The following is a 15813-nucleotide window of genomic DNA, read 5'->3' as shown; positions in this document are numbered from 1 at the left end:
TTCTTTTGTTTTCCTTTTTTTTCTTTTTCTTTCTTTCTTTTTATTTTTTTCTTTGTTTTGAATATTTGTTGCAGTTCTCTGCAGTCACCCTGCTGCTGCATGTGGATCAGATTCAGACCAGGGCAGTGTGATGCTACAAGCTGAATTTCTTGACTGACCTTCAGCCTTCCCCCTCCGTGGCAATATACAGCTTTCTGTTCTGCTAAGTGAAAGTCAGAAACAGGGGCCAACTGAAAAGTAATTCTTTTCACTCTTTTGCAGAAACAACAAAAAGGTTGCTTCTGAAGATGAGAAATTCTTTTGCTCATCTCTACTGGAGACTGAATTGTTTATTGTATTGACTGCCTATCATTGTGGGCTGGGTTTTAACAGATATGACAATTTATCTGTATCAAGGATGGGGGGGGGGTACTGTTGTGATACATTAAATACCTTTGCAATCTTTTTTTTTTTTCCTCCTATCTTTCTTTCTCTCTTTCTTTTTTTTTTTAAGTACTAAATCTCAGCATGACTATATCCTGCAGTGGAAAATTACTACCATTCAGAAATGTGCCTTGCTGCATTACGGTTGTATATTTGAAGACTCAAAGCTCTATCTGCAGCACAAAGGCAGGCTCAACAAATGACTTAGCATCTTTGATCCTTTATCACAACACTTTATGGCAGCATTTTCTACTTGGTACGAGTCAAGGTATACTTGTGAAATTAGTATTTTTTACACTTTATTTTATATTTAAATTCTGCCTCTTCATTGAAATATCATATTATAACTAATAACATCTGTAATTGTTTTAGGAGGATCAGAATCACTCCATGAATGAATGAATAAGTTTTTGCAGCACCAGATGACAAAATTTGCAATGACCTATCTCTTTATCAAAATGATTGTATGGGAAGATACTTAAAATGAGACATTATTTTTAGACTGAATTCAGAGAGACACACTCCTTGTCTGCTCTGTGTCTAAGATACAGAAGGTAAGAGGATCCTGCTACACCTACTCTTTTGGGGGGTTGATTTTTGAGAATTTCTCTTTCAATATGCACTTGGATCCACATTAGAAGCAGTCAGAGGCTTTTAAGGGGAGAAAATCTCAGGACAGTGTACAGAATCAGAGCCAGGGTCATGACCTTGACTATTGATCCAGCCTCTCTTATTTCCACAGCTTGCTGAGGCTTGTTCTTCCAACCTGCTGGTGTACATTAGAGCAGAAATCCATAACATGGCCATGTTCATCCAAGCACAGGAAGAAACTAAATTAAATGTTAAAAAACAATCTGAGGCTGGAGTTGGAGACAATTCATCATGATCCTAGACGTCAGGCAGGTAGGATGACCAAGAGTTCCTCAGCCAATAGACCCCAAACAGAATATGGAGGGTCCTCACTGCCTCATTTGTCAGGTACAGAGCAGATAGTCGGAAAAACACTGAGGGAAAAAAAATATACCGAAGGTCAGCGTTTTAATTCCCAACCATGCACAAATATTCATCTTTTGGAATGCAACCCGTAATTGAGGTTTAGAAGGAAAAGGGAGGGCAATAAAAAAATACCTGACATTAATAAATTAGCAGTCAAAACTAGAAGAAAATAAAATTTAGCATGGAAGTAGTATAGTAAAAATTGAGGTCCAACTGAGTTCTCACAACTCTGGAACAAGGTTTAGGGGAAGAATTTGACTACAGGCTTGAGTAACCTATTAAAATCAGCAGTCTGTCTCTTCCACTTTCAAAGGTTATTTCCGTGGACTGCTAACTTTCCTTCTTGATGAAAAGGGTGTATAGCTGTATGATCATGTGTAATGCATAGAATGGAGAATAAAAGAGAGATTGTGTAGGCTGTTTGAACTGTTTAGAAACTTTTCTTGGCTTCTTCTCAAACTGTTATTATTTGTACTGGACACAGAACACATCCCTTATGTACTCACCCAAAACAGTAACCTAAAGAATCTGTCTCAGGTGGCAGTATTTTCTTTTGGGAGCTACAGAACATACACACCTTGAAAATACTGTGCCATTACTGTGGTGATTGAAAATATTCACAAACCCCAATATAGTCTTTATGGATGATGTTCAAAACTAGCTGGCTGGTGAGAAAGAACTTGCCAGTTTTGTGAACATTAATTAAATTTCCTATTGTGGTTGAATTGTATTCTCTCTTGAAACATGGATAAGCAGCTGTCTGAGCTGAAAATAGTCTTCTGTCCTTTAATTTTATTCCTAAGTTATGTTACACTATTTGAGCGTTATCAGCATGTGCTGTTAAACCTCATCATGCTGAATGCCAATCTGATGAAACATAATAAGACATAACACAGTTTGACAGCTAATATTTAAAGAAGAAATCTTATCTCTCACTATCTAAATAGCAAAGGGCTCCCATTCAAACACTTAGAGATTCTTAGTGGATATCTTGAGAGAGCAGTTAACCTGAGCTTTCTCAGAATGGTTCCCAATATAGACAGGAGATTTGTACATGTGTGATCTTAAAACACAATGCACCCTCACAGACTGGTAATTTCACACCCAACCATTCCTGAACTTCCTTTTTAATCTGTAGTGCTCTAAGCAAGAATATGTAGGAAATAGAGGTAAAGTGATGGACTTTTGTTCCCTAGATCTCCCTTACCAAATAGTCTACAATATCCAAATGAGGTAATATATTTTAACAAGCCAATGAAACATGAGGTAGTTTCCAGTTAAAGAATGTGGGAAAGATGTGACATATCAGGTATAGGAGTTTGCTGAACATAAATTCCTGCATATTGTACATCACAAATTGCTGGTTTTTTGTTTTCCTCTTTACAGTTAGCCCAGGGTGATTATAATTTCATTTTCCTGCATTATTATTATATTTCATTCACAGGCTTAATAGAGTACTTGAAGATCTACATATTGGTAGAAGATCTGTACTCTGCTGTTAAAGACTTGTCATCTTTTTCAAGTGTCTGCATTTTTACTTTTATCCATCATTAGCTTGATTTTTACCACCAAAAACTGACTTCTAGTTAATACTGTTAAAGTAATTTCAAAATAAAGGGAAAATATGGATACTTATGAATAAATATTGGGGCAAAAATACCATATGCTGAACACTTGATATAAATCATTTCAGCTTTTCTCATTTGGAAAATTTGACTTGAATATATCTGAGTTGCATGATAACTTTCTGGATTATAAAATCCTTTGAAATTATGCAGGTTGAAAGGAATTTCACTACTAGTGAAATCTTCCCAAAACATTTTTTTTTCTTTCCTGAAAGTTTAGGATCGACTTTATATCTGGCAAAATCAAACTGATTTTGTTGTGCTTCACCCTGAAATAAGAAAATAATACATGAGTGAAACAAGTATTGTTTAACTAAATGTAAGCTGAACTAGACTGTATCTTTTTACTGCATCACAGAAAGACTCCTGAACATTGTTATTTGACCATATAGATTTCTGAAATGCCGTAAAAAAATCATTTTCCCCTTTCATTTGGAATTGGAATTCTTAACTTTTACACCCAGCTAACATTTTAAAAACTAGATTTAAAAACTGTGTTGTGATACAGTAGTTAGAATGAGAATCTCTGAGGATATGTAATTTTAATTGTTTGCTTAATTTAGCTGTGAAATTTGACCCATCATTTTATTGCACTTGAGCCCACATTTCCTCTTCAAAATACATCAATGCAGTTTCCCACTGCTTAGGTAATAGGCAAGAGTGTGGCTGATAATTTGCTTCACTGGAGTCCTTGTATTTTATTTCTTGCATGAAGGAAAGTGGCATCAGTATTTAGATGTGCAGCAATAGAAACAGAGCTGGGTTTAAAAGTAAGAACTTAATTCATTGTGATGTCTTTATGGACTGTAATCCAGTAGAACTCAACCACGTTCTGCAGTGAAAAAAATACCATCAAAGGTAAAGTTTGAATTTTTTTTAGTAGTACTGAATGGTTAGGATTGTCTTTTTTTAAGACATCACAGGACTTAAAGGACTATGACAGATAAATGCAGTCTTTAAAGCTACTCATGCATTCTTAATGGACAGCCTGTTAATTTGAGGTCTAGGTCAAGAATTTGAATGCCATTCACTAAACACCTCTTTGTCAACAAAAGCTAGTTTTCCCTTAGGGTAAATTGTAACTCATTAATTGTAATTAAATTAAACATATGCGACAACTAGAAAACCCAGGGTGCATTCTGTGAGGAACTTCATCCTAGCAGTCCATGGCTGAGTGCTGGGATGTTCAGGGCTTCTGCAAGAGAGGAGATTATATGTGTTTAGCTAAATAACACATTGAATAAAGAGGGAAAGTAGTAAATATCTTACCCAATTAATATTTTTTTTTTCTATGAGATAGTAATTATAAAAAAATGTTAACAATAAATATAATTTGGGGGTTTTTGCAAGTTTAATAATCATGATATTCAAGATATTTTGCATCCTGCATATCAGCCATAAGGAAAATATAAGTTTAAGCCTGTATTTATGTTTATGGCAGCAATTAAACTGTGTTAACAGCAGAGACCTTTGTATTTGGAAGCTCTGTATAATCCATCCTCAGATTCTAAGTTAAATCAGTTTGGTTGTCAAAGATGAGTCCCTAATGGGCAATGGTCCACATCACAAAGCCATCAGGTAATTGCCACTATTTGGCATATTTGGCAGTTCCTATTAGGTGAGGCCCAGGCCTGAGCTGGTACACTGAAGCGTTACATCACTGCAGATTGGAGACAACAAAACAACGACTGGAATGGAAAAGATATACTGGTTTGGATGTGGCACTTTTTGGTCAAAATGTGGAAGCAGATTTTATTGAAGAGATTTAGAGGCTTTGGCCATTTTTCTGCATGGTGAATATTTCTATTTTGATTTAAACTGAAATGATTTGCTTTAAGGGGCTTTAGCATTTTCATTTTTACAAAAACTAATTTTTTCCAATTATTTTGCCATAATTATTATAAATTCATTAAATTCTTCACATATATTTGGGAGAAAGAATATTTTTATTAGAATATTTAGTGTTTTTTCATGTGAAAAAATATAGTTGGCTGAGAAGCAGTGTGTTGAAGTCTGATCCACGAGGAGAGAGAGAGAGAGAGCTGGTGCATACAGATGCTGCCACTGCATTTGTGATCTGAACAGTAAGTGGCTAACTTGAAGACTGAGGACATTCAGAAACAGTAGATAACTGACCTTGTATTTTTGTTCAGCTGAGATATGTGCTTATAAAAATTCAGTTAACAGGCTCTCTGCAGTTTCCTAGCTGCAACTCTGTTGGGAGCACGTCTCTATTTAAAACACATGTGTTGTTTAGCATCGCTATTTGTATCAAAATCCCCACTGTGAATAGTCAAGTGACAAATATTAAAGTGGGGAACCATGTATAACCAGGAGTGCTAGGCCCCTTTGAATGTGTTTGGAAAATGTTAAATGGAGTGTAGGTGGAAGATATACCTCATGGAGGGGAAGGTATACCTCATCTCTCTCCTATGTTATTTTCTCAGGAGAAACATAATAACGTGTTATTATTAAACACCCTGGTATTGCAGATGTATGAGCTCTACATAAAAACTAATCCATGAACTCCTGCATCTAAGGCATCTTTCACTTTACTGATTATACAATCCAAGGATCTCTCTCACCTTTGTCATAGATCTAGTCATGAGGAGAAGGGCATCTCATCAGCAGCAAACATCCCATGGTCAGGAGTTCTGGCTCAGAGAGGCAGTTTCACTAACAGACAATCAGCACAGTAAAAAGTTTGAATCTCATCCTGCTTTACAAAATGCAAGCTACTGTGCAACCAATATGATTACATGAGAAATGCAAACTCTAAAAGAAGGCTGCAAAGAAGAGGGAAACAGGAAGATCAGGTTTTCTTCCTTCACTGGCACTAGAAACACAATCCCGAGAAGAAGCCATTGCCTGGGAGCTAAGCAAACCTTTATGTGAATGCTGGCTCTGTCACAACTTACTCCTGAGGACTGGCAGTTAATAAACCTATATAGCACAGGGAGTTCCCTTTTCCTACTTCAAGTTACAATGTAGCAATGTTTAGATAATACAGGAGTAAATAAGGGTAAGAATTATTGTTTTAGTTGATAAAGCTTTGTCCAGCTTTTATTCAGCTCCTTTAATAGAGCTTGGCATGAATCCTTGTTTCTTCATGTCCTCTCTTTTCTGTTTACTTCCTTTAGAGAGCTTGCCCTATCAAAGACTTTCTGAGAAATCACTGTTCAAGCTAAGAAAGCTTCTGTTTCACAAATAGCTGAATGTGTGGGGTTATATACACAATGGTCTCAAGCACAACCTGTGAAGTTCTTTGCTGTGCTCTTGATCTGATAAGCTCTTCTTTCCCTTTCTCTATTGATAATAATTTTGCTGTTGGCTCAAGTCTCTGGCTGATGCAGTGTATTTGTGTGACTGAGTGATGATCAGGAGGTGGCATATCTGTTTTGCTTCCCAAGGTGTTGTACACTCCTCATCACTCAATGTGTGGAGTACACTCCTGCTTGCTTTGTCCCCAGGGTGTTTTCCTATCTGGTTTACTGCATATGAAAAGAAATTGCTTTTTAGTCCTGACATTCATACACCCAGTCACCTCCTGTCCTCTCCCTCCACTTGACTTATTGAATTTTCTATCTAAATCCATAATTTGGAAGCTATGACTGGGAATTTGTTATGTGCAATATGTAGTGTGAGGCTTTGCCATGACACTTGGCCTTGTCTGGAAGTCAGATACATGTAAAAGATGCTGCTCAAATCTCAGCAGGTACTACTCCTCTGTAGGCTGGCTGAACTGAGCAGGTCATGGCATTTTCTGACCATGGATGGACACTGTCTTGAAATTGTCCATCCATTTTCCAAAACCTCAGGGTTTACACTTAAGTTTAGCACTGTGGCCGTGGACCTTGACCACAGTTCCTTATCTACCCAGGTGGTCATAGGCCACTCAATCACATTGACCTTTGTTACTGAAAATGGCCTTTGCTCATTCAGTCGGGACACATTACAAAATTTAGCTTTGGAACCCATTGGATCTGTTTTTATTGAAGTTGAAAGGAAAGAAAAAATATCTGAATGGTTTTAGTCTATCTGGTCATCTCAAAAAAAACCCCTTTTTTTTACTTCTGCAAATCCTAGCCATCCCATAGCAAGCATCATGTCATTTGTAATTATACCATGATGACTATGATCACAGCCTTATCACTGTGGTCACAAGAAAATAATGGAGGTTCAGTAAGCGCAAGCAAAATACACCTTGCTGGCACCCTTGAGGGGCTGCTTGTGACCAGAATCTAAAGTCAGGGAGGACTGCAGTGAAGGAGTGGTCACAGCCTCCTCCCATCAACCAAGGTTCAGCAAACCCTCCTTCCCCACCCAGACTAAGTGTGGGCATGGGACAGCAGTTCCACTGCTTCTGATTTCATTAAATACTCTATAAAATCTTCCACAGATGTGAAGAACAGGAAATCATGGCTAAAGCTAGTAAAAGAAAATAGTTCACACTGAGAGAAAGCACTGATGTAAGTAATACATCTTACTCATGGGTTGGTGTTAGCTTGCTTAGGGGTGTTGAATTTCTGGCTGTCTGGCTGTGTGATTGCCATTGTTAAGACATGTCAACTATTTGTGACTTGATGAATTAAGTGAGTGCTCTACTTCTCCGTAAAATGAAGTTTTATGCAGATACATCAGTGCCATGGGACATCATGGGTATTTTTTTTCCCCAGTACATCTACTGTCCAAAATATTAGAACAGAAATTACTGAAAACACTTTTCAACCGGGAAAAAAGTTAGTAGGTCACTTCTATGTCTGTAATAACTCTGAGAAGCTATTTTTAACTAACAGTATTAATATTTCCTTTCCTGTGTCAGGAATTGATGACATTTTTCTATGGGGATATGTGTGTATAGATCTATCAGACTACTTCTCATGTCAAGAATCTTCATGTTTCTTGACAATTTCAGACAAAACTAATATTCTTTTCTACTTGCTTAGTTTACTATTGAGTGATACCAACTAAGAGAAAAGAATATGGAAAAGGAAATTCTTTCTGAATGTGCAAAGAGAATATTAACAGCCATCTTCAGCTATTTTTATAACAGTTTTGCAACAGCTGCTTATATTGTCCCACAATGATGACAAACAGTGACTTAAAAAAATTCCATTCTTAAGGAAGGTATAACAGAGAATCTTACCTCATGAAAGCAATGCACAAGATAGAATATTCCTTTCTGGGACACCCAGACTTGCTGTGTGCTCATCGGCCTCACCAGTTGACAGAGCTGGTGCCACCCCCACTAACACACTTCTACATTTCAAATATTTTCAAAACACAAATTTCTTTAAATAAAATTTAAAAAAACAAAACAAGAACAAACAGTGATTAAAGATAGCTAACTATGTTGCCACACTTGGGAAGAGATGGTTTCCCTGGTGGATGAACTGTTACATCTTGTACCAGCACATGGTGCAGACACGCTATGGGGACACGGCCATGGCCCACGCTCACCCCAAGGCCCATGGCCACCCTGAACACGCCATGAGGCCCTGTGGGACACCTCAGAACTGGGCTTTGGGCACTGGGGTCACAATCCTTCTCCTACAGACCTTGTTAGGAAGTGCCAATGAGCTAATGTGTTCCCCTTGGAGCAGTGTTGTTGTTGATGAACAAAATGTTCAGCATTGATGAGCACCTGAGGGAGATGACAAGGAGGATCCCCTCAGGGGGATGAGACTGGGACCTGGCAATGCATTGTGGGCATTTGTGTGCTCCTGAGGCTGCCAAAATGCATGAGGGCAGAGGTGCCACAGTGGCAGGGCTGACAGTGGCACTGGGGAGCTGGTTTGTGCTCTGCAGGAATGGTCTGTGTGTGCAGGCCCTCGTGTGACAGCCTTGCTGCAGCTGTGTGGGGCTGGCCTCGGTGGGTCCCAGACTGAGGGCTGGCTGCTGTGCCCTGCCATGGAGAAGCCAAAGGTTTTGCTAAGGAGGACTGCACATCTTTTCCTGGCTGTTTCTGCCGGGCCCTGGGGCTGCATGATGGCTGAGGCTCTCCATCTGACTGAGGCCATCACGACTGAAGTGAGCAGCAGCCTCTTTTCTCCTCCATCCTCCAGACAGAGCTCTCTCTGTGTAGCTTATGAGCTTAGTGACCATAATGACTCTGGGACAGAAAAAGAAATACTTCAAGGAGCTGTACTGACAAAGGAGGATAAAAGGATAATATGCTATCATATGCCTTTCCATGGCGGACTGCAGAAGGACCCTTGAAAGCCAGAGTGGTGTGCGGTGCCTGCTGGGCTGTCTGAGGAGAGCGGCTGAGACACAGGCAAGAGATCTGTTGGGTGCTGTGGGTGCTCACCCCTGATTTGCTTCATATAATTGAATCCTCCTGCACTGAAGGAGTGTGAAGCTCCATGATGAAACAGAGTGAGGCAATCGATGACAGAAAATATTTAATACAGAGAAATGTAGTGGAAATACAGGGAGCAGGCCTGTGTTTCCACATCCCTGGCTGCAGTACCCTTCTCCTGCTTTGGTTTCTTCATTTTTATATTCTTATGGATGTCTCTTATGAAAAGTAAAGGCTCAGGAACTCAGAAGCAATGAAGTATAATTAAAGTAAGGCATTTCACCTGTTGCTAGAGTTCTTGTTTGCTGTAAAGTCAGGAGACAAATATTAAAAAACCTGATCTTCTTAGGGGTTGATGCTATAGTACAGATTAAGGGATAAGACATTAAACAGCAGAGTTATTAACTGTTTTGCATCTGGTTTTACAAATGAAGATGGAGGAGATTTACTTTAACTGCATCAGATGTTTAAGGCTAACAAATGAAGAATTAGGAAGTGTGCAGATTAACACGAGTGATGATTAAGAAAAGCTTACAGGCTCGAAATCCTATTAATGTTTTTGACAAATGACAAGTGATACAACAAGGATATGCATAAATGTAATTTCAAGGGGTGAGGAAGACCTTGGAAACAGGCAAAACTGGCTCTGGAAACAGGTAGAGCAAGGACTATTTGATTTGATTTTGGGCTCTGAACATCATTTTAAGGACAAAATTAACTTTGACAAACTCTCAGCTCTTTAGATACCTCTAATTTACCCTCTTTCTGTGACCTACCAGCTCTGAATTTGTGCAGTACATGTCTAGCAGTGGTTGCACAGTACTGAGAAGCACTCTGTGGCCTGCAGGTTGTTACTTGTTTGACTAAGACTGCACAAGTCAGACATGAAAGGCAAACCTGGGCTGTCTGGTTTATAAATAACAAATAGACCTTATCCTGGCACTCCATTACTACTTCAGCTGCAAGAAAAAGAGCTTTTATTGTGGACATATGGAGTTTTGACCAAATGGTTATTGTCAGTGTAAAATATGGCAGAAGTGTTACAGAATTAGCAGAAATACAAAGATTTCTATGTTGGAAAGTTATATTTTTACCTCTTGAGCTAAAAACATCTTAGTACCTAAGAACTCTTACAATTTATATTTGGTAACAGTCACCTTGTCTTTTTTTTTGTGACCTGCTTTATCACTTCTTGGAGCAAAACAAAAGGAGAAGGCTGACCCATACAGTTGGCACCTCAAAGGTGGGGGAGATGCTACGAGGAGAGTGTCTGAAACCTATCAAAAATTAGAAGGGCTGAAAGAAAAAGATTTTTGGAAGTTTTGGGGGAGGAAGAAGGCCAAGCATGTGTGCTTGAAGATAAAAAGGCTGAAATAAAAGAGAGAAACAGAAGGTATGTGGCAAGAGGAATTTTATCTACTCTCCACCAAGCCTGGAGTTAAAAGACTGAAAAGGTAAGAGAGGCAGCTGCAACAGGGAGCTGGCAATTATCCTGAAGGAAGTGGGAAGGAGTTGGTGCCAGTATAGTGCTGGGTGGCACTGGTTGGGAAATCTTGCTGAGAAGAGGGACAGGGGGAAACCCCATATCAGGGCTGGAGATGCAGTAAATTCTGCATTATTGGATGCTATTTTGGTGAAAGAATAAACACCACCAGGACAAGGTGAAATGCTGAGGAAAGAGAAGTTGTGGTCACCCTCCCCTATACTTATGGGAGGGAAAGAGACGAGTAAAATGGTAAACCTGGTTTTCATGATGGTTTCTTTCTCTATTCCACTTCAAGTCTGGATAATTTTCCTTGCTTGGTAAGAGTCCAGGGGTTGCATTGGCTTTTTTCTATTTTCTTAGTCATAAGGTGTTATATTAATTTTTGCCCCCAACATCCCTGAAGAGTCTTTTTGTATCTGTGAAAATGCAAAGTGAATCAAATTTGTGTGAGCCATCAAAGATGTTGTCCTCTTGTAGCTTTCATGTGAAAACTTCTGCTTACTCTTCTTTTTGCACTCAAAATACTACTACAGGGCTATAGAATACTGTAAAGAATGTTATACAGCCTTATGCACCCTTTGATTACCACAAGTAAAAGTTAAAAAACAAAGTGATTGTTATTACTGAAATTTCAAAACTTTTTGAGGCAATGTTAAGTACTACTGTTATCAATGTATTTTAAAAGTTAGAGCTGGAAAAAGCTCTTTCCCCCCAGTATAACCTAACTTGAGAGTGCCCCAGCAAAGTCTGCCCAGGGAATCCTGGCTCACAGTTCTGATTAGAGGGGTTTTTCTCCTGGGACACCACTGGAATGGTTGCTTCATTTTTGAAGATGATCAGATATGTGTCAGAAGTGAAGCGATGCTTTTCTGAAATTGTATTTTTGATAAATCTTTCCTCTTTCTACTGAAATTGTATTTTAGGTTCTATTAATTCAGCCTCTCCAGATACTGCCTCTTCTCATGTCTTTGTGATTCATTAATTGGGAAGCAGAATTATTGTAACTGAGGTTCTTACATAGTCTTATGCTTCATACTCTGAAAAGTGACTCTGATGGTTTTGTAAATTTTCAGAGATAATAACTTCAAGACAACTTTTTGCTGAAATGGTGACTGAATTCTTTGTTGATACAAAGAGTTGGACTCACATTTTAGATCTGATCCAAGAGCTAATACTCTGGTTTTGTTTTGTTTTTTTTCCTAGGTGCAGGTGACACTTTGTCTTACTGTATTACACTTAAGTTACTAGATCTGATGGAATGTTTTAAAATCACCATTTTATCAGAAAATGTGGTTTACCAGAAAACTACACAACAGTGGAGTGTTATCACCCTAGGCCACACGTGTATTTGCAGACCATATGTGTATACAATGATTGAGCACAGGCTCCCAGTATTGCCTTTCATGCTTTGATAACCTTGATATTCAAATTTTTGACCATGCTAAGGGCATTTCTTCCCAAACAAGCAATACTTTGCCAAATATGCAGAGTGAGAGAGGGCTGGGGAAATGGAAGTGTGCTCCCTGGATGCTGGTTTAGCTGTATAAACATGAGAAGCTGTCCCCATCTTCAAGGAGCACCACTTAGTGATCCCTCCTGTTCTGTGTGCTAGAACAAGGCAGAGGGTGGCTTCCAGGCTGAGCAGCAGGAGGTGGATGAGGTATTCCTGAGGGTATCAGGGTTCACATTTTAACATAAGGTTGGTACAGAATATCTCTACCTCCTGCTCAAAGTTACAGCACAGAGATCCTGGCAGTTCTCAGAACATGGAGATGATCTGTAAAAGTGAATCTGAGGTTGTTCCTGTGGCAAAGTGAGTGTTACCTCATGGCAGTGAACTTGTACCACACTATCTTGAGGGCTATAAATTATTTTTTAGCCTTTGAGATTGAAGAGGAAATTCAGCTGCTCGGCCAAGCTTTCAAAGTACAGCATTAGGGGGAGATGCACAGTGAATGATAAAAACTTTTAGAGAAAGAAAGTTTCAAACAAAAATCTTTTTCCCATAAAAAACTGATTTGAAGAGTGCAAAGGAAGCTTAAAGAGAACTTTTACATGAGTTTGAGTATGTCATGGCTAAGGCTTGTTCCTAAAATTATTGCAGGAGCTGGAATATGTTAAAAGGCTGAGGTAAAAATTCTTAAAGCTCCTCTAAAAAGGGCAATTAAAACTTATAAGCAACTACAGTACAAATAAGTTCGTTTCTTAAGTTCTCTACAATAACAAGTGAAGATACAACTTAACAACAGGTTTTTAATGTACTGGGACAGATAACACATACAGGAGCATCCCTATTTCAATTTTAAGTCATGTTCCCTTTCTGGTGTGGCAGTGTTCGCAGCGTCACCAAAGACTAGTGACCAGTAATGAATGTGTCGCACTCGAAGGTCCCTCCAGGGTTCTGATTCAATCTTTTGAGTTATAGGATCAGGACAAAATGAACTATTTTTCAGGCTTGTAAATATGTGACAAATGACAGTGCAGGAACTATTGATTCCAATCACACTGATACAATGTTTCATAGTCAGGACAGACCCGCTTTACAAATTACTTGCAAGTTGAAGAGCAAAGCCATACATAACACGCTTCAAACCGTATCAATCTTCTAGGGTGTTTGTCACTAGTTGCCTTCAGATTTGAATAAAGTGACCAAAATTGAAATGTATGTTTTAAATATTTTTTCTGGATTAAGTCAGCAGAGCAGTGTTTAGACTTGAAGCAGAGTCAGAGAGTGAGACTTAGGCCCCTTATGCAGGGTTGGGGCTCATGTACAGCAGCGAGCACATGCTGTCATTTATCTAATGCTGACAATGTTTAAATAGCCTGTAAATGTGAATAATGGGCTCTCCTCTCCGTAGAGATTGTTACTGCAATTATTGCAGAACAAGAAACATCTAAAGACGAGTCTAGGACATGTCAGCTGACTCTGAGGAACAAGTTAAATTTTGGGAGAATTTCTTTAAACAGTGGGCATGATTAGAAAATGCAATTGAATTTTCTTTCTGTTTCTAAAGCTAAGATTATAATGGGATGTAATTGTGGTAAAACACTTGATTATGAATATGTAAGATTGCAGGCTGATAGATTATTGTTACCATCTTGGTAAAGAGAGTCAATAATGAACAAAGAAAAACTCTTGTTGCATGCACATGTTGAATACACAATTTTCTCTTGGGAGATGCTCAGAGGAGCCAACTGCATGTGGCAACTTAGTGGTGTTAGTTCATGTATTAATGAAAGCTGCCTGGATGCTGTGGTAATGAAGGCAATATATAACATGTACCAAATGGAAAAAAACACCTCTATTCCAGTGCCTGTTGTATAAAAATAGCTTTCTTGGTGGTAGTTATTTGTTACAGCTAGGGACCCACACTATTGATAATGCTTGAAATCTCCCTCTGCTGTTCAGCAGAGCCAAAAGAAAGCTGAAAATAGAACACTTATTTTAGGTGGGGATAAAATTACTGGAAGTTTACAAAAGTTCATTTGATTAACTAGTAAAAAATGGCTTACAATATTTTTTAGTGGGTCATGAATAAATAGCTTCACTTGAAGACAGCCCTTGATCAATAGTAGTCATCTTCATAGGTGCAGCAGGAAAGGAATTTAAAAAAAATATTCATGTTTCTAGAGAATTATCATAGTGCACCTTTGGTTACATTAATTAGAAAGGGATACATTAATTTGAGCTATGCAACCATTATTTTTGTTTTCTGGCTCACTACTATTATCCAGAATTCAGTCCTAGTTCACCATACTTATCACATACCTTAAAGGAGCCCTGTGTGATGATTTATTATAGACCTTTTTCCCTGCTGCTTCAAGGAATAAGCCATCTGTGTACCATAAAGGTATTTTAAAAAGCTTTACAATGTTGTCTGTGAGGCAGATCTGGGCAGTCAGTACAAAGAGCAGCTCTTGGTTTAGAAGGTACTTCTACCGCTGTGAGCTCTCTGGACCAGCTGGGGTTCAGTTCCATCCTTCGCTTTCCCCTCCTTATTTCTAATCTATTTTTCTTCTCCATTAAAGTGTGATAAACCAAAAAGCAAGAGAGATTAGGGAAACAGTAATGCTACAACCAACCTCTCATTAGAAAGTCAAGCTTCTGGCAGGGCTGTAATTAATTAGTGTTTTGTCTGACCACATAGCTATATCAAACCTTATTATTGGCTCAGTCCACTCAAGCCAGGTCAAGCTTCAACTACTGACCTGACTAAGTGAAATCTTGGTCAGGAAGCTATTTTAACTGCAGTATTCTTCTAAATCTAGGCTGCAGTTGTCTGTTTTTGGCTGTGCAGGCTGCAGTTATAACCCAGTCAATGCACAAAGAATTCAGTTTTGCCAAGCCAGGTCAAGCCAGGCTTGCAGTTTCCCAAGCGAATTTTTCCTAAAGCTGGAATCCATTTTTTTTCTGTTTCACTTGGTTGATCAATGGGTCTCATTCAATGATAATATTGACTTAAACTATCTCGGAATGTCAGATGAAGTACATATCTCTCTGGCTTACAGAAGGCAATGGTAATCATCTGCACTTCATAGACCAACAGCCCAAAATGAATAGATATTGTATTTACTCCTTTCCCAAATCTCCAGGAGGATGCTGCCTCAGTGCTTTGTCAAGGGTTTGGAGAAATACTGAATTGCAGCTCTTTCACTAGCTTTTGTTACTCCTGGAGCCCTGTGCTTGCTGTTCCCTAAGTGTGTAGAATCACAATTTCTGTCTCAGTATTGAAAAATAATTCTGTTTCGTGTTGTATACAGCAACTGGTTTTTCATCTGTTGCAGAGTGAGATTTTTTGTTGGCATCCACACTTTGAAAAGAGACATTTACTTATGTGTTTTTATTGCAAGCAGCAAGTGAAAATGCAGTAGGATGTTCCAAATCCTCTTTACAGAACACCAGTGTGGCTTAGAGCAAACCTTAGAAAAACTCAACTTAAAATATCAGAGGTTCTCATTGTTACCTCAGTCAATTCAGATTC

General features: G+C 38.7%; 1 long non-coding RNA gene across 1 annotated transcript; it reads right to left on the bottom strand.

Annotated features, from left to right (window-relative positions):
• Nucleotides 1-697: 697 nt before the first annotated feature.
• On the bottom strand, nucleotides 698-8828 carry LOC147650705 (uncharacterized). The gene is made up of 4 exons (XR_015275802.1): nucleotides 8603-8828; nucleotides 8191-8303; nucleotides 5630-5720; nucleotides 698-1427 (listed from the first exon to the last, which is right to left on the bottom strand). It is a non-coding gene; the product is annotated as an uncharacterized LOC147650705 (long non-coding RNA).
• Between the last annotated feature and the right edge of the window lie 6985 nt (nucleotides 8829-15813).

The sequence above is a fragment of the Cyanistes caeruleus genome, chromosome 13, assembly GCF_971803275.1.
Source record: "Cyanistes caeruleus chromosome 13, bCyaCae1.hap1.1, whole genome shotgun sequence".
Lineage (NCBI taxonomy): Eukaryota > Metazoa > Chordata > Aves > Passeriformes > Paridae > Cyanistes > Cyanistes caeruleus.
The sequence above is the reverse complement of the archived record's forward strand: the minus strand, read 5'-3'. Positions and strand labels throughout refer to the sequence as shown.